The sequence below is a fragment of the Amblyomma americanum genome, chromosome 7 (genome assembly GCF_052857255.1).
Source record: "Amblyomma americanum isolate KBUSLIRL-KWMA chromosome 7, ASM5285725v1, whole genome shotgun sequence".
Lineage (NCBI taxonomy): Eukaryota > Metazoa > Arthropoda > Arachnida > Ixodida > Ixodidae > Amblyomma > Amblyomma americanum.
In genome coordinates, this window is record NC_135503.1 from 37655853 (window position 1) to 37674774 (window position 18922).

The following is an 18922-nucleotide window of genomic DNA, read 5'->3' on the forward strand; positions in this document are numbered from 1 at the left end:
GATTTATGGGGAACACCAGCGGCTGAGCCCGGCGTTCATTAAAAAGGAAGGGGAAGGGATCGGTTCTTCCGCGTGAAGATCGCTTCCTGATGGGGATTAAGAATCCCGACGGGGGACTCCGTCCGCGGCGGTCGGTCTGTGTGACTGATGGCCGAGCTCGGGGTGCCGATGGCGTCCCTCGCGTGGCGTTCGTCCTTATCGAGTCGATGGGTCGGGAGCAAAACCGGCCTGTCAGGGAAGCTTTACGGCTGCCCCGCCTGTCATTGACATCCCTCTCTGCCCAACACAAGGGGGGCGGTGGAAGTGCTGCGAGGCCCTGGGTCCTCGTTCGGCGGAGATTCGCTTCCCTATCCATTCCTTCGTCATTTTGCATTTATAGATATATAGCGTCTATGACGTCAGGTCGGAAAGCCAGCGAGCATGTTTTTCTTTTCTTTTTATCGGGCTTTCATATACCCGTTGAGTTTTAGACCGCAAATCGACCTCAGCGGTTGCTGAACTTGTGGGTTGCAGTGAGAGAAGTTATTCTCCACATCTGTGCAGAATCTCCGAAAGCGTGGGGCATAACTTGTGATTCTAAACCTGCGCTGCAATTTCTGAAATACTTGCTGCGACAAGGTTCCTACCAGAACTTGGCACTAAACGTCGCACAGCTGCATGCATCTTAAAAAAATTGGACCAAAGTGTTATATTTCAGTGGATCCCGGGACACTGTGGGCTGTACGAACTTAGCATGCTCACGCTAAATGAAAGATCGCCTTCAGCAATGGCGTACGAATACGACGGGTGGGGCTGTTTTCGAGGCCGTGCGCCGCCTGCCCAATTTACGATTTTATGAGCTGTGCGACTGAGAGACACTGGACACGACCGGGCTCTCGGCACAAAGTCTGGATCCAACTATGACCTTTACCACTCCGCGTGGCATTCGGCGTAACCAGGCGAGGTTTCTACGTAGACTGAGAGTGGGTGTCCCTTTTACGGTTGATGGCGCCTGGATTTTAATGGACGTGCGGACTCTTAGGTCTATCCCGACTGCTCTTCTTGTCACGTCACTGAGACTGTGGACCATGTAGATGGGTTCTGTATTTTTTTAGGAAGTGAAATGGCGCAGTAACTGTCTCACTTCCCGGTGGACACCTCAGCCGCGCCATGATGGGAAGGGAGGAAGGTGGGAGTGTAAGGAGAAAGAGGTGCCGTATTCGGCAGGTGACGCGGATTGGAATCGGCGTAACACAGGCGCCGGAATAATTTCGACCACCTGGGGATCTTTAACGTGCACTGACATCGTAAGGCACCCGTGTGCTGTGCGATGTCAGTGCACGTTAAAGATCCCCAGGTGGTCGAAATTATTCCGGAGCCCTCCACTACGGCACCTCTCTCTTCCTTCTTTCACTCCCTCCTTTACCCTTCCCTTACGGCGCGGTTCAGGTGTCCAACGATATATGAGACAGATACTGCGCCATTTCCTTTCCCCCCAACACCAATTATTATTATTAACACAGGCAAAGGTATACGCTTGCCGCTTTGCCGTCACTCGAGTACCTGCGTGGGCCCGCACGGCGTGTTTCCGCTCGCGACGCGCCGGTTCCTTAACGTGCACGAATCTGCATAACATTCGGTATAGAAAGTTTCGCGAAGTTCGCTTCAGGTTCGCCGCGAACCCCGAACGGTGATCGCCTGGGTTTGCACTTGTCGGCAATCTTGAGGAGTATGTCGCCACACTACATTTCTACATCAGTAGGCTTCAGCGTAGCGAATAATTCCTAATTTTTTTTAACGTGCACTGAAATCGCTCAGCACACGGGGCGTGTTTGCATTTCGCGTGCGTTGAAATGCGCCGCCGCACCTGCATGGGATCCAATCCTGCATGCTTCTTTATGCTGAGCAGCCGAACGCCGAAGCCTCAGTGAGCCAACCCGAAGGATAATGTAATTGCGTATGTGCCTGCGCGCACTGTGTGTGATTTGAATGTGTGTACACTTCATAGTTCGTCATCGTCATCTGTAGTTACCGACTGCCAGGCGTACTGCCAGACCAACTTCTTCAGTAACCACTAAGTAGTGCCTGCGTCTCCTCCTAGGCTTGTTTGATTTCTTCCAATTTACGCGAATTAAAGCGGACCCAAAGAAACCAAAGGCAAAGAAAGACAAAGGACGGCAGCCGACAGGCATAGCACTCTTACTGGGAACGCTGTGACTCCAATGTCTTTCCACGCTTCCTCGCGGCTGCTTCCGCTCCCAGAACAGCAGCGAGACTCAGAGGCGGCTAAATGAGGTTTTACCACACAGAGGTACACACATCCCTGCCCCTTTGCTTCGCGCTGTGTTGAACTTTTCGAAAGTGGTACCTCTCCACCCTTTCCCGCCCCTGGCTCCCCAGAATTGACTTGCGGCGTAGCTAGCGGGTTGTTGCGCGCCCGGCGTGATCCGATTTGCGACCGCACGGGCTCTCTTCCCTCCGGACGACAGAAGCTGACGGAGCCGGCGGCGTACCCTGCTAATTCGATCAGCGCGCCGCCGTCGCTCGAGCCTGGTGACTTGGCCCGGCAGCGCACTTGTCTCGGCGACGCTGGCGTTCGCGTCGCCTCCCGCGGGCGTCTGCTCCCCCCCCCCACCCCCCCCCCCTTTTTGGCGACAGGAGCATCGTTCTTGTCCCTTTGTCTCGCTGGTTCATTCGCGCAGTGGTCGGCGTGGAGGTGGCCCAGAAGGTTTGGAACGCGCAGAGCGAGGACGTCTGAAGAAACGCTGCACTCGGGGCCTAATGGAAGCCCGTCTCACGAGCATTTGGCGGGCGCACGAGAGTGAGGTTTATCCAGGAGAAATCAGAGAGGCGAAGAGAATTCCAAATGTGCCGCGTATTTTTTTTTTTTTTTACCTGCCACGGTGGCTCAGTGGTTAGGGCGCTCGGCTGCTGATCCGGAGTACCCGGGCCGCGTTTCGATGGAGGTGAAACGCAAAGGCGCCCGTGTGCTGTGCGATGTCAGTGCACGTTAAAGGTCCCCAAGTGGTCGAAAATTATTCCGGTGCCCTCCACTAGGGCACCTCTTCTTTTCTTCTTTCACTCCCTCCTTTATCCCTTCCCTTACGGCGCGGTTCAGGTGTTCAAGGATATGAGACAGACACTCTGCCATTTCCTTCCCCCAACAACCAATTTTCAAATTCCGCGGGTTTTTACGTATGCATTTCACCTTAGGCACGCAAGATTAGGAACACCATGGAGCCAGTTGAGCAACTTTGACATGAGAACATTAGGTTACGTTATTGTATTTTTACGTGCCATTAAAAAAAATTGGCTTTAAGAACGCTATTGCAGGCTAGTCGGTGCATTGTTTTGCCGGACTGCATAGTGCTGTGTCCCGTCCCTTTCGCTCTTATTGACCCTAGCTGTCATTCTGCGCTAACAGCCCGGGAAAACTAGGCTGTGAGGTATGCTGTAGTGGCGAGCTCCGAATTTCGACCAGGTCGGGTTCCTTAACGTGCACCGAAATCTCAGTAACAAGTCTGAACATTAGTAGGGTGGCTTGGAAATTTCACTTGCCCTCACACAGTGCTGAAAAGTTATCCAGTGACCATTTCCTACCCGGCCAATGTCTCGCGAAAGTGTTTATCGACGCGGCTCCCTGCACAGCTGTTATCGCGCGCGGCTCAAGGGTCTGTCTACACTGCTTCTGCACTTGCGCTTACCCGGCCCTGACCACGTGACGTCACAGTAAAAAGAGACGTCGGGCCTACGAGGAAAACGGCCCACCTCGCCTTATACAAGAAATTATTTTGGGACTAAGAAAAAAAATTCACAAAAAAGGATCGCTGCCCGTGCCACTCGATATACGGGCTCATCCCGCCTTATACAGCCAGCGGTGTAAAAACTGCAGTTGTTCTAGTTGGGTTTACAGAGGGCAAATAAATAACGGAGCAACGCTGGCAGCAGAGAGTGCACCACGCCGGTCCGGCCCGGTAGAAAGAGCACCTGTGACCCTATAGACCCGTGTTCATACAGCAGGAGCGGTTGGGCAGGTGCCTTCTTCTCTTTATACGCACGCGCTCTGTCCTCAACGTCCGCGAGGAAGCAATTTCAGTGAACTTGCGCGAGGCCCGTCTGCTGGACTTGTCAAGTATGGAGAAGACGGCGAGGCGTATCCCTGTCCTCGAGAGCTGCTCCTCCGCCTGAGTCGATCTGCGCAGAGCAGTGATCCATCTTGCGGCCCGAAAGGCTGGATGGCCGGCTGGCGCGAACGTCCACGTAGGAGAGGCCCGCCAATTTTGGCCTGTCGAGCAACGCGCTGCCGAGGGCTTGGCTTGGAAGAGCGCCCGAGATGGATGCAATCGTTTGTCGCTCTGTGGTCGCTTGCGCTTCGACCGCGCCATTTCGCTACGACTGCCAAGCCTGCGCCCCCGTAGGGGGGGGGGGGGGGGGGGGGGGGTCTAAATCTGCGCTGCCCGCCTGACCAAACTTATACACTTTGCTTTGACTCGCTTCACGCTGCCCGCCTGTTGTAATACGGTGCACCGTGCTGAGTGCAGTGTCGCAAAATTCTCGCTCGCCCGTACGAATAGTGCAAATGCTATATTGCGCGCCAAATGCAGATACGAACTCGACCTGGGCGATCCAGTTTGCAAGTGTGCATTTGTGGCTTGTCGGGTTTACTTTGTGGTTAACGCAGAAATGCTGCACCAGGATTTGACAGCGTAACTGTATCCAAGTGCGTCTTTCGAAATGGAAGCAATAGGCTGGGTGTGAGTTTTAGGGACGGGAATTGCAGCTTAGACAAACATGACCTGGGTGATCCAGTTTCAAAGCGTGCATTTGTGGCTTGTAGGGTTTACTTCGTGGTTAACACAGACATGTTGAAGTAGGTTTTGACAGCGTAAATGTATCCAAGTGCTTGTTTCCAAATGGAAGCAATAGGCTGGGTGTGAGTTTTAGGGACGGGAATTGCAGCTTAGACAAACATGACTGGGTGATCCAGTTTCAAAGCGTGCATTTGTGGCTTGTAGGGTTTACTTCGTGGTTAACACAGACATGTTGAAGTAGGTTTTGACAGCGTAACTGTATCCAAGTGCTTGTTTCCAAATGGAAGCAATAGGCTGGGTGTGAGTTTTAGGGACGGGAATTGCAGCTTAGACAAACATGACCTGGGTGATCCAGTTTCAAAGCGTGCATTTGTGGCTTGTAGGGTTTACTTCGTGGTTAACACAGACATGTTGAAGTAGGTTTTGACAGCGTAGCTGTATCCAAGTGCTTGTTTCCAAATGGAAACAATAGGCTGGGGTGTGAGTTTTAGGGACGGGAATTGCAGCTTAGACAAACATGACCTGGGTGATCCAGTTTCAAAGTGCGCATTTGTGGCTTGTAGGGTTTACTTCGTGGTTAACACAGACATGTTGAAGTAGGTTTTGACAGCGTAACTGTATCCAAGTGCTTGTTTCCAAATGGAAGCAATAGGCTGGGTGTGAGTTTTACCGGCGGGGAATTACAGCTTAGAAAAGTTTGCAGTTTAGACAACTATGTGGAATTTCGTCTTCAGCACGCTAACTACAATGTAACAACATTTTATTTTTATAGCCAGCGTAAATCGACAGCAGGATATAACCAACAGATCGCCGTGGCGAAGATGTCTTGGCTTTGGCTTCAGGAAAAAAAAAGAAAAAGAAAAGAATTATCAGAACAGCATTCTGAAAAAAAAAAAAGAAACTTTATCGCCGTATGCGAGTACCGATTGCGAGCACGAAGTAGACCGGGGCTGTGCTTCAATGAGAAAGCGCTTTATTGTAAAATTAGCTGAACGATAGCTACTTACGCCTCGTCTTCATTATTAAGTTTTTATACTTGTTCACGCGACACTGCTCGACGTACCAGTTGGTCTCAAGTCGTGCACGCTAGCAACATGCAAATTTGCTTCCGACCTGAAATTGACACCGTGAGGGAGCAAAACATATCCCGGGAACTCCAACCTAAACAATGGTTTGTGTCCCCCAGTGGCCGGTCTGTCTATTCTTTCTGGGGTATCGGCGTTGGCGTGCACGCAGCAGAACCTCATTCGAGGAGGGTTAAACAGAAGCCACACCCCGAAAGGGACAGACAGCTTCCGCGTCTATTCTTCAAACCGAGGAAGCAGCGCGTCTTCTCGCGCTGTAGAGCAGTGCCTCCTGAACGAGCCATGCAATCCATCCTGAGCCAGAAGAAGAGGCGTTTCCTGTGGCCTTTGCTCCACGCGTACAACTGAGTCGCACACCTGGGCAGAGTCGACGACCAGTCACTACCGCTGACGGCCCCCATCGCCTGTCACACCAGCTCCTATCAAACCAGTGCCAACGGCGTTCGCTCACAGTGCGATGGGCAAGCGACAGCCCACCGCTCATGCCGCAGTGGCTGCTCTTCACGAAACACACACACACACAAAAAACGCGACACAACGCAGCACATCACAGCAAAGCAACAGAGCAAAGCGGAGTAGATCAAAGCAGAGCAAAACAAGGCAGAGCAAAGCAAGGCACAAAGGAAGAGAACGGCGGTGAGATTTATTTACCATCCACGCGACCACAACGTTCTCACCTCCGTCACATGACAACGAATTTTTACAGCAACCTCTGTAGTACTGTGTGGTTGCAAAAGCATTGTCATGTTGCATAGGCTCGTCACACTCTTCGACACATATCGCATATCCTATCGCAATCACTGGTCATTCCTCGCGCAGAACCAAATGCATTAATGCATTTAATATATTGTGCATTTTAAGCCATTTTTAAACTATTCAAGTTTTTTTTTTTGCCCAGGACCACCGAAATATGCAGTGCTGTTGATCATTCTTTGGCAAGTTGCTCTTTCCAGTGTTCAGCAGTATACAGTCGTGGACAAAAGTTTGCGGGATGCAGGTTAGCGGTAAAAAAAAAAAACTTACTTCTGCTCGGTGAGAAAAAGCAAGCCAATAAAAAGCATAGATGCATGAGGAGAAACGCGTGCTCTACGGCTGGAAGAATCCTCGTCATACATCATTACATACCCTTTTATGTCCTGAGGCAATAAACATCGCTTTTAAAATAAATAACAGCTAAATGCCAGCGAGGAGACGCAGAAATATGTTTTTCCGCACGAATCTGCATCCGCTAACTTTTGTCCATGACTGTACACTGGCTTATTATGTGACCTGCAAATAACTTGTTCTCCTGTACCCGCTCTATAATGTCTCTTGACAGAGGCAGCAGTATTGTAAGTAAAGAAAACAGAAGAGCACAGCACAGTGCAGCACAGAGCACAGCGCAAGACAGCACAGCACATTCCAGCACAACGCAAGGCACAGGTTGAAGGGGCCCGGACGAGTGTCCTATGTCAGTAACCTTACTTAAATCAGTTCCTCAAAAAAAAAGAAACAAAAAAACTCGCAGGGCGGTTACGACTTTGTAACCAAGGTTCAGCGATAGCTGTTTAGGCGCGCAGTTTTGGGAATATTTGGTGGCGCACTGGTGTAGTGGTCACGTGGTGCACCCCTGCCATCGCTTACGCCGACGGCGACGACGGCGGACAACTACGACGAGAAAGCCAAAGACGGGAGCCTAACAGCTCTCGCTGTAAAAAGATGAATGTGGCAGATGTTTCCAGCTCCGCCTATATTTTCTCGACTGAAAGTATTGAGTACCCTATACATGTGCTCATTACGTCCTCCTTACAGGTGAAGATACCTGTTTTAGCATTAGTCTAGGGATTGGAATTTTCCGCTTTAAACCGAGAAACACTAATAAATTTACAAGGAATTAAATTATCGAAATTAGGTTCCAATCGAAAATGGTCCCAATCCTTGAAACGCGAACCACGGCTTGCTAGTTATGTAGTTGGAGTCGCACGCAGTGCAAGGAGAAAATAGCAAGGCACGGAATCCAGGGAAGCGGTGAGTCTGTGTTACCGTTGGGTCAAGTAGAACAATAGTGCGTTTTCAGGTATTGCCTCTACATTATACGCCTTTGTCGGCAGCAAGGCTTCAATCTTCGCCAAATGTCGTCTGCTAGCGTAGTGCTGATGACTGCTATCACCCGTTTAAGGCAATAACTTTTTAAGTAGTTTTCTTCTCTGCATGTATAAGCGTCATGCATAATCGTCACGAAAAAATAAACACAGAAGAATGTAAAACGAGCATTTAAAAGTCAAAACTTCAATCCCTAAGCCTTACGCAACCACCCGTTTGATCATACCCTTTTTTGTAAGCTTTTCCAAATGTTAAAGTTCGCAGCGTGCAATGGTCAGCGCAGCGCAGTAATATCTGGGAAGAACGGGGCTGCCTTGAGCTTCGTGAATGAGGCACTTTTGTTCTGTGCAAGCTTACGACGGCGGCATTTACGCCATAAAAGTCAACCTCGTATCGACGGTCTAAATAAGAAGCTTTTGGGCGCCTTCCTTTCATTTTAATCTCTCTTCATGCTCCTATACGCGTGCAACTGATCTAGGCCGGGCACACAGAAGAAAAAACTCCCATTCCAAAGAGGGTTCCTGTTAAGAACAGTCACCTTAGACGACTTAACGATAACTGCTGTACATATAAAAAAAAGCTCCGTGGTTTCGGGTCCCACCGGTGGCGTGTGGTTGTTTTCTTCTTCTAATCAATTACCTTTAAGCAATAAATATTGACGCTATTAATCTCCCATTGATCAACACCACACAAAAAAACACCCCTTTGATCCTTGGTTTCGGTGACTTGGCTTTCTTCATGCTTTTTAAAAAGGGCATTCTTAGACGTCAAAGCATTTATTATAAGCGGGGTGCTAAACCTCTTATAACCCCTAATTCTTGCTCATACATCAAAAGAGATCGGCATGAACGAAAAGGAAAATATCCAAATCCGGTTTGTGCTGATAAACGTTAGCGCCTGCACGTCTTTCTAACGAACATGTTCTCGTTTCGCGCGTTTTTCTACGGCCAGCCATTACTGTGAACCAAAGCAACCAGATGGTACCGCCAGCCAGTAATAGCAGCGCCATGGTATGACGACCGTGAGTCTGTGAGAAGGTTTGAAAGCAGATTCAAAAGGTATTTTTTTTTCTTTTTTAAGGTCCTTATAGCTTGGAACTATATTCTTCACCTCACAAGTAGTTTGCCGCGCTGTGAGCGGTAGAGCTATTTCATCCAACCTGGGCCAAGGAAGACAATGATTAGTTCCTCGAATATTTGACCAATATTGTGACTACTTTATAGACAATTATTGCAGTAATTGAAAAGGTAGTTCATGATGACGTTTTGAAAGTAGAGCGAGCGTTTCATTCACTGATTAAATTAGCAGAGAAAGTCCGCACGACCACAGCACTCCGGAGCCCTGCTGAGAAGTGCCACGCGTGCGCTATGATAGTGTGCCGCCATTCGTAAACACGGCGTCCGCGCAGTCGGCCGAGCCTACTGCGTGCAGCAGCTGGACACCGGTGCTCTTTCTTCCCCGTGATGGAGCCACCAGTCGAGGGGTGAGGGACGCGGAGTAACACGTTTTGCAGTGCATGCCGTTGTGATTGGCTCAGTTCGCCGCAGCCTACACAGCACATGGAAACGAATTTTGAGATGAAGTATAGGCCCCGCCGCGGTGGCTCAGTGGTTAGGGCGCTCGACTTCTGATCCGGAGTTCCCGGGTTCGAACCCGACCGCGGCGGCTGCGTTTTTATGGAGGAAAAACGCTAAGGCGCCCGTGTGCTGTGCGATGTCAGTGCACGTTAAAGATCCCCAGGTGGTCGAAATTATTCCGGAGCCCTCCACTACGGCACCTCTTTCTTCCTTTCTTCTTTCACTCCCTCCTTTACCCCTTCCCTTACGGCGCGGTTCAGGTGTCCAACGATATATGAGACAGATACTGCGCCATTTCCATTCCACCAAAAACCAATTATTATTATTATTATGAAGTATAGTATTAATGGCGGCTTCTTTAACACAACGCTCTTGCAGCCTGCCCACAAAGTCTCAATGTAAAGGTGCGTATCAGGTTAAGTCAGGCCTTGCAGCCAAGCAGTTCCGAGCACAGTGACTGTTCGGTCGTTTGATCGCGATTTGCCACGACTTGCCAACCGACGTATGACTATCGACGTTAAGGGATAACAAAGTACGCACAGCCGACGGCAGGCGGCGAGTGTGACTTCCGGTTGACTATATATAACCTATGGCTGCCGTCTTCGCTTTCTGGTACCTCCGGCACTGCATGCACAGACAAAACAAACACGCCGTTTTTCCGTGGCCGTGTACTCGCGAAAGCTCGGCTCCCGGATGACCCAGCTGCCCAGTGAAGCAGGGAACTCGGCTTCCGCCATTAATCTCGCCCCGGCGACAGCCTCAGCGCCCTCCCGGTATACCGTGGCGTGTCAACGGTGGCCGCGACGCATAAATGGCCCGTAATTAGCGAAAAGGGCTGCCCAGGTATACACCCCGCCAGCAGCGCCGCCAGGGGCGCTCGGCGCGGCCCCGCGGCGGCACTCTTTGTTTTGCTCCCTGATATCCCGGCAGCGCAAGTCGGCGGAAGTTTGCACACGTCGCTAGTTTTGGCGGAACTTGCGCTAAGTGGTATTCCATGCGCCGCGCACGCTAGGGATCAGTTGGCACGGGGAAGCTGCGGTGCGCGACAGTGTGTGTGTGTAGTACGTGCGGACCCCCCCATATACAGGGTGGTGCCACTACACGGAAACGCCCTTAGCGCACCACGTCAGCCTGCCGGAACGGGTTCTGTGTGCACACTGTGGGCGAAAGGAAGTTGCGTGGGTGTGCGCGCCTTGACTGCATGCAGCAGCCGAGTATAGTTGAGTATAGTAACGTTTGGCGTCAGGTGTTAAGTCTGGAACGAACTATCACGTTCCGGAAAAGACTTCATTCTGTAAAGGGAGGCTAAGTAGACACAACTGCGGCCAGGACTAAACCCCGCCGGTACTTTGGATGGTTAAAAACACGAATGTATATCATGAAATTTTGACCAAGGTCGTGGGGAACGTCGACTAGATGAGCGGAGAACTTAGCTTTAAGCTCATTTCAGTACAGGGGGCGGTAAAATGATAGGAAACAGTTTGTATTCATACAACCAAGGGTTTAGTGCGAAAGCTCTGCTTAACACGGTCAAACCCAACCAATAATCTTATGGCTTGCATGACCTTGAGCTTGACCTCGACCAACCTGCAGAAATAAAATAAACATTGCTGCGACTGGGTTTCGAACACGCGGCGGCGCCAACAGATCAGCTTCGGTGGCCACTGCACAAAAGCACTATTCTGTCGCCGCGCGCGCAAGCTCGCACGCATGCACATACGCATATACATGCACACAAAAGCAAAATCACACAACGCATAAAATTCAAATGCCAATGCGCACGACACTGCGATTAAGATTAGATTAGCTTTTGGATGTCATGCGTCAACCGGATTAAAAGACAATTTATCTTGTTTCTTTAACCTTGTCGCTCATTCATATTCTTGACCTACCGGCAAACCTACTTTTTTTTTCTCAGATGTCTTCGCCTCTTTTTCGAGGGGACGTTTGAGGGCCAAAGCCATCGTTCTTATAAAGTTCTTATTCGAGCGAATTTCGGCTCAAGCCGCTCATCGTCTCGACTCGGCTCGAAGCGGATCGTCTCCTTGTTCCCAGGGCGGAATCTCCGAAGGCCACGCTCTTCTTCCAGGGTCCGACGTCGCCGGTCTCGTGACAAGAGTCTGAGCTGATCGGCGACAATTCGTCTCCATCGAATGGTTCCTCGCAAGCGTTCGCCGGGGTCGTCTTCTGTTCGGAGACCGAAGGATTTGGCGCTTACATATTGATGCCCCGTTGGAGCGAAACTGGAAATCCCATTTGGGATCTCCCCGAACAGCGGACGAAGGCAGAGAAGGAACCGGATTAGCTCGGCTTATGGGCGCGATTACGCTTTTATGCGTCCCCACTCAATCACCCGGCGTCGGAAAGAATGACGGGATGGAAGGAGGGAGGGGGGGGGGGGGGGGGGGTGCTCGCAGAGGGACGACAGTTCGATGTCCGGCGGCGCCATATTCCTCGAGGCAGAATTGACCTTTGACCTCTTATGGTACGAGCTATAGCACTAGCGTGTAAGTGTGCGCGTGTGAACCGCAACGAGTCTCGTGATGAGGATGCTGCCTCCTCTTGACACCAAAAGTTAGGTGCAGGGCGCTGCGCGCAGTTTATTCTTTCGGGAGGGGGGGGGGGGGGGAGGGGGGGGGAGAATTGGCGGCCCCTTGAGCATAGTCCCTTGGGTTGCCGACCCCGATATTATAGCAGGTTCAAGTCACGTTAGGGTGCAAGCTTCTCAGTTCAGTTGTGGTTAGTCTTTGCAGAAAAAAATACAATCTCATTTTCAGTGTGTGAAAGTTCCTGAAATTTTCGCTAAGTGCGTCGAGTATCAGGGTATAGTAATGCGGCTTGATGAGCCTTGTAGTGGACATGTATATGCGATGGAATTTAACCTGCTGCTGTGCTCAGCGATCCTCCTCTCTGCGGCGTCACTAAGTTCAGGGGCACTCCGCACACAACACAACTACATCCTCAGGACGTCCTGAGGATGTCATCTACTGATCCGCAACAAGTCCTCACTTAGTCTTGTTGTCCGGCCTCGTATATGTCCTCTGGACATCCTCAAATTTCCTCTGAAGGACCTTCTTAATCCGTTTTCAGAATGCCAGATGACGATTTAGCCTAGAGAATGCGGATCATTATTTGCTTAATACTTGTAAGCAGTGTGCACAGGAATTGTGAAACAGCTTTCTCTTTGATTCTTTTGTCTTGGATTATAGCAAACAAATTTTGCAAAAGTTTTGCCATGTTCAGCAACTGACTGGCTCGTTCACCGCGTTTGTTGGTACCTACAGGTTGTTCTTCATGCAGCGACGCTACAACTCTCACAGGCGTTAAATTCTACCGCCTCAATAGAAAAGCCACCATGACAATCTAGTGGTCCAAAAATCTAACAGTGCACCATCAGAAGCATGCAGTACATAAGACCAAGTTTAAAAGCCGAAGTATCTTAAGATATCTCCTCAAGGCACATAATTTTTTTCAGTCACAACGCTTTCCTTCATTATATCGCTATTGTACACAAGTATCTTTTAATAAACCTGGAGTTTTTAAGTAACGAAAGCCGAGTGTGAGAGATAAAGCTGGTTCTATCTCAGTACAATGCCGCAATATTTTCTTCTGATAAGCTGTTTGCAGGACATTTGAAAAATTTTCACCCTCTAGTCGTCCAGAAAAGTACGAACTGAGGACATCCTCATTAAAACATTTGGCCGTGATGCACTCAATAAGTACACAGAATGTCCTGCTCGGGATGAGGACGTTTCGAACATTTGAGGACGTGAAACTCTCTCTGGGTCATACGATAAGTTAGTATGCGTTTCATGAAAGACCTAATAATGATCAATTTCATGTTTATATTTTTAAGAAGCAGAAAATAAGTGCGCGATTTCTTTTTTTCTTTTTAAAAAAAGAAAGGAACACGGATGAGGCGATAAACACAAGAAAGGTTTTGTGACACGTGGATAACTGTCTGAATTCGCACCGAATATAAATAGGTGGAAAATTGGCAAGGAATACAAACATTTCTCGAGCATGTACATGCGCATGTATTTAATGTGTGTAGTGCCGTGTATCGATACGCCTACGAAATTTTCTGCTCTCAAATCAAGTGCAGGTCAGAGGTGAACGCATCTTCATCGCCACTCGCGACGTTTGAGACATGAAGGGTCGAGCGACCAGCGCCGTCGCTTCTGCGGTCACCCTCTCTCGACGAGCAGAAGCCCCTCCCCCATCCCCTTTTGACGCCTATGCGCCTTCTGCTAGGGCGCCTACCTCTGTCTGCTACTCCCGAGGGATAATAGCAGAAATTTTTGCCGCTTTCTTTCATTTCCCAGTTCAATGTCAGTGCCCGATCCTCACGATGATACAACTTACAGGTTTCGTAACTCGTGCACTCGTGCGTAAAAGTGCTCCTTGGCGGTGGGATACGTTTTAGGGCGCTCTAAGGCGTTGAACATGATCCGCGAATTCCGCACGGTCGAATCGGCTGGCTCGCCTCGCATCCTGCAAGTAGCAGTAACAGGTATTCTCTAGGCACTGTATAGGCATTGTGGAATACTTCAAGCGCTAGCCAACACGACACAGAAGGGGACACAGCTCTTCCCTTTCTGTGTCGCTGTTTGCTAGCGTTTTAAGTATTCCAAAGCTAACGTTTACCAATTTGCCCAATTGTATGCCTTCATTCCACCCTAGGTATTCTAGAGCAGGCTGGATTGCCGGCTGCCGATCAACCGGGCCCGCGAACCGCGCAAAAAACCAGCTCTGTGGCTCCATCTAGGGAGCGCGGCAATAAACTGTGTTGCAGACAGCAGCACGACAGGGAGAAACGCGCGAAATCCGCTCGGCCACGGAGTCCGGCCTAATGTTCATTTTTAGACCGACCGGATGGCATCGTGGCAAAGCAGAGACTGCCTCCGAAGAGCTGAATCCGAAAATCAATTATGTTAAGGCTACGTATTGTGCCATGCTACCCGCCGGCGTATGAATTGGTAACCTATAGTTAAGAAAGTGTAGTGCTACATACCTTGGCCGAGCGATTGCTATTTTACCCTCTTTGGCATCGAAATAGTCTCGCCCTAAAGTTACAAAATAAATTTAACTGGTACAGAATGAAGTCAGACAATTACAAAATAAGGGCATATAATTATTTTCTCACAGGGTTGTATGGCTATCTTTTGTCGAGATCACACAGCCTGAAGGTGTTCAATTACCTGTCCTTTCTTCTGTGTTGCCTAATATCCTGCTCAGATTCACTCTGCATCATGAGTTTTACACGTGCGTATATGTACGCTGATGATACTGTGCCCTTTTCTCGGTTTCTGTGGATGAAGAAATCTTTACAATTAGTGCATGTATTTGAACAACAGTTTGGCGGCATTCCCTCCTCTGCGCAAACGTTTGCCGGACCTGTTTCTCCGCTGTCCGACCTACAGACCTAATCTTGAGCTCTTCTCTAAGCTGTCATCCTTTAAGTTCAGACTGTCAACTACCTGCTGATTATGCGTGCAGCCGACGCCCTAACTTTGACCAAGCCTTCGGAACTCTATGGCCTCCGAGCTTTGGGATGTTGCATAGACTGAGCGACGAGAGCTTGGGAATCTCATATACATTCGTACCATCTAACATTTGAAGTGCATTTTGTTCTCCAGAGCGTCTGTATGCAAATTTCGTCCCATTGCTCTTCAAGGGCCTGCGTCTTTTCCTGCTGTTGTGCAGAAAATTGTCGCAAATGGAAATTCCCTTGGAAACGCAGATCCTGAATATTTTGGTGCTTGGCCGTACAATTTTATTGTTTTTATTATATTGTTGGCGCTCTACTAACCAGTGCACACAACTCCACAGCTTGGTATTAATAGGAGGCGCGGCTAAAGCAGGATTTTGTTGAATCTATATTGACTTCCTCGGGGAGCAAACTTTTCGGTCAATGCAGCTGGAATTCCCGTTCACGAGATGATGCTTGTCTATTTTGGAACTAAAATTTTAGCTCAAGTGTCTCTGCTGACCCGTTCTGCGTCTAGAGTACGAAAATTTTACCATGGACAACGCTACACTGGCAACCTATGCGACCATCTGAGCAAAACTGCATGGTCCTCACTCCTAACTTTATCCTACATTCCCTTCCCCCTTTCCGGCCGACCTCTGTCTTTCCCGTCAACAAATTTTATCCCCCACCCTCTCTCTCTATTCGCTGCACCGCCTTAATAAAAACAAGGTGTTAAAAATTTGGCTTCATCAGCTCAAACTTGAAAGCTCGGTCTCCACCGTTCCTTCCATCCTTCACATTTGGACCCACTTGGAGGAATATCCCCGTGGTCACGTAGAATTTTCTCGTGTTATTGTCGCTGTTGATTTCGGAAAGGTAGAATCGAGGCTGCGCCATGCCGTCTATGCCATCGCCAGTGACGTGAGTTTATCTTATTTCGTTCACACGCACCATACATATACCAGCAGTCCTGCTACAGTTCTTAAGAAAGGACACTGTATGAACTAATGAGCTGATAACTCGGGTCCCAGTACTGCTATCTTCTCGTGACCTATTCAGTGGTGCTCCAGATTGGCTTACAAAAACTGGGAGACACGCAAAGGCGTCTATGAGGCGCAGCTATCCTGGAGGTTGATTTCGTTCTGTATACACACTACGCACCCGCGCACACTACTCTTAGGGAGGGACCTCGCCGACCGTCATGGCTTCCCTTGGTGGTGTGTTGCGCTGCTCTTGCGGAGACTGCAGAATTTTTGTTCACCAAAAAACGTGGCACAACACTTGATAGTTTTTCTTGAGTGGCAAAGGCCGAATAATACGCAATTTAATGCAAAGCAATGGTCAGTGGGTTAGGCTGATTACAAAAGGAACAGTTTAGAGACCACGACACAAACTGTGGTTTAACTCGTACACCTGTCAAAATCGGCGTATAAGCATTTCTGCGGCAGTCATTATGCTATTTCTCTGGAGACCTTTGAACATGACGTTATCAGGCAACCTTAATACAATGCCACCAGTACTCAATGGGCATCGCCACATTGCTCGCTGAGCTGTTGTGCGCTCTTGGCGCTAGCTCGGTGGAAGCGGCAGTGGAACCGGTTTGCAACAGCCCAGAGAGGAGGAGCTTGGACTTCCTCTTCGCCCGATGGGCAGGGCTGTAAACATGGGCCGGTTTATGCGCCTTTCCACCCCAGGCGTGAGTGAGTGAGTGAAAACTTTTATTGATCCATTCAAGAGATTCGCGGATTCGAAAGTCAGTGGTTAGGGCGCTCGACTACTGATCCGGAGTTCCCGGGTTCGAACCCGACCGCGGCGGCTGCGTTTTTATGGAGGAAAAACGCTAAGGCGCCCGTGTGCTGTGCGATGTCAGTGCACGTTAAAGATCCCCAGGTGGTCGAAATTATTCCGGAGCCCTCCACTACGGGCACCTCTTCTTCCTTTCTTCTTTCACTCCCTCCTTTATCCCTTCCCTTACGGCGCGGTTCAGGTGTCCAACGATATATGAGACAGATACTGCGCCATTTCTATTCCACCAAAAAAAAAAAACCAATTCGAAAGCTCCGTCGTCTTCGTTCTTGGCGCTGGCAATCGGAGTCTTCTCTTCAGCATGGGTGGGGCCCCTATTCCAGGGCTCCACTGAGCCATGCTGCATCGCCCGCGTGCCTCACTAAGGCCCCTTAGGCCGTGAGCTCGCTGCTGGTGAGATGGCTCTCCCATTGCTCCGCACTCGGGTGTTCGTGTTTGTGGAATGCTTTGTTGCGTTCGCACTCCCAAGTAATGTGATAAAGTGTGGGCGTGGCTCCGCACCACGGGCCCTGTATTGTGATGGGAACATTTTGTTGAGTATGTGTAGGTTGGAGAAGGTGTTTGTCTGTAGTCTACGCCAGATGGTGGCCTCCTCCTTTGTCAGAGCTTTGTGTGGTGGTGGATATTTGATTCTGATCCCCCTGTGTAAGTTTAAAAGTTCCGCGTATCCCCCCTCGCAGGCTTGCAGATGGAACTCCGGGGCGTTAGACTGTCCTGCTCGGATTGCTTCGCCTCGAGCTAGGCTGTCTGCCCTTTCGTTTCCCTCTACCCCCGCGTACGTGGCCCAGACGTGAAAATTCTAATAGGAAAGCCAAGCTAAACTCCATTTTCGCAATAAAAATATACAAGGAATGCATGGCTCTAATGGAACTGCCCACCCCTCCCTCAGCCGCCCCCCTACAAAACAGACCGATGAAACTACCCCTCAGTATAAAGGGAATCAAGAATGGTACAAATGCATGTTACATATTGGTCAGTTACATTGTTGTATAGCGTACAGTCTTTCAAGTGACGCAAGTGTTTGTCTGTACAAATACAAAAGAAAAAGGTGGAATCGCTCGGTAACTGTCCGATCCTGAATTCAAAACATCGTTGCTCTCGATCTCCGCGTGAATTCGTTGCGTGTCTTTTCCCCCTGCTTTCCTTTTGAGTCAGTCCGTTGTCAAAAGGTCGCTGAAGACTTTTTGAGGCGCTTTGAGACTATGCGAAAATGTTGCTTGGAACGGTGTTCCTTGTTCCCGTAAAGCACATCGCAGTTTGCTGCGGGGACTCAGGCTGCCGACGTCATGTCCCGACATGACCGACCTGATGTTGTGCGGGACCGCGCAGTGGCCCAGGGACCCAGCGGGGTCTAAAACTCACTTGCAAAATAAAGTTCTTCTGGCTGTCTGTCTGTCCATGCTTATAAGTAACATTCCGGTTTCTAGCTGTCAGTGTCTTCTTCAGCATTGTTTATACCTTCTTGAATCAATGTCCATCTCACGGTCCTTCTTCAGCAGCCTTTTATACCTTCTTCAGATAGCGGCCGAGCGATGATGTATCATACCCCCTCCGGCTCGACAGTGCAGCAGGGCTGCTCGAAGACCGCGCAAGCCTACCGAGGTCGCGGCCGGCACCGCCTCCAGTTTTTTTCTTTACCACTCCGAGGTCAAGTTGAGGGCCTGTCGAAGCGGCGTCTCTGGACGCCTCGCCTCTCGCCTCCTCCGCTGCTGCCGCCGCTGCCTCCACGCGGTCGTGATCACTCTTTGCAGGCCGCCGCCGCCAAGAGTGGGTTCAACCAAACACACGGTCATCCTCCCGACACACCGCGCGGTCACCGTGCATGCATTGCGGCGGGATGCACCGACGCCCCATGTTGACTGCCCGCTCTTCCTTGATCGAACGCGCGCCGCTTTTGAAGGGACCCCCGACCGGGGCCATGAATCATTCAGCCGGGATCGGACCTCTCGCTGGCCCATACGCGAGTCCTCGGCGATAATTGTGTCCCTGTCAGGCGCGAACAAAGACGGTGGGTTGATGTTCTCCTTGTGTGCGCCTGCCTTGCAGTCTCTGGAGGTTCCATTTCCTCGGAGTGCCTTCTCAGCCCCGAGGGCGCGGCGGAAGATAAAC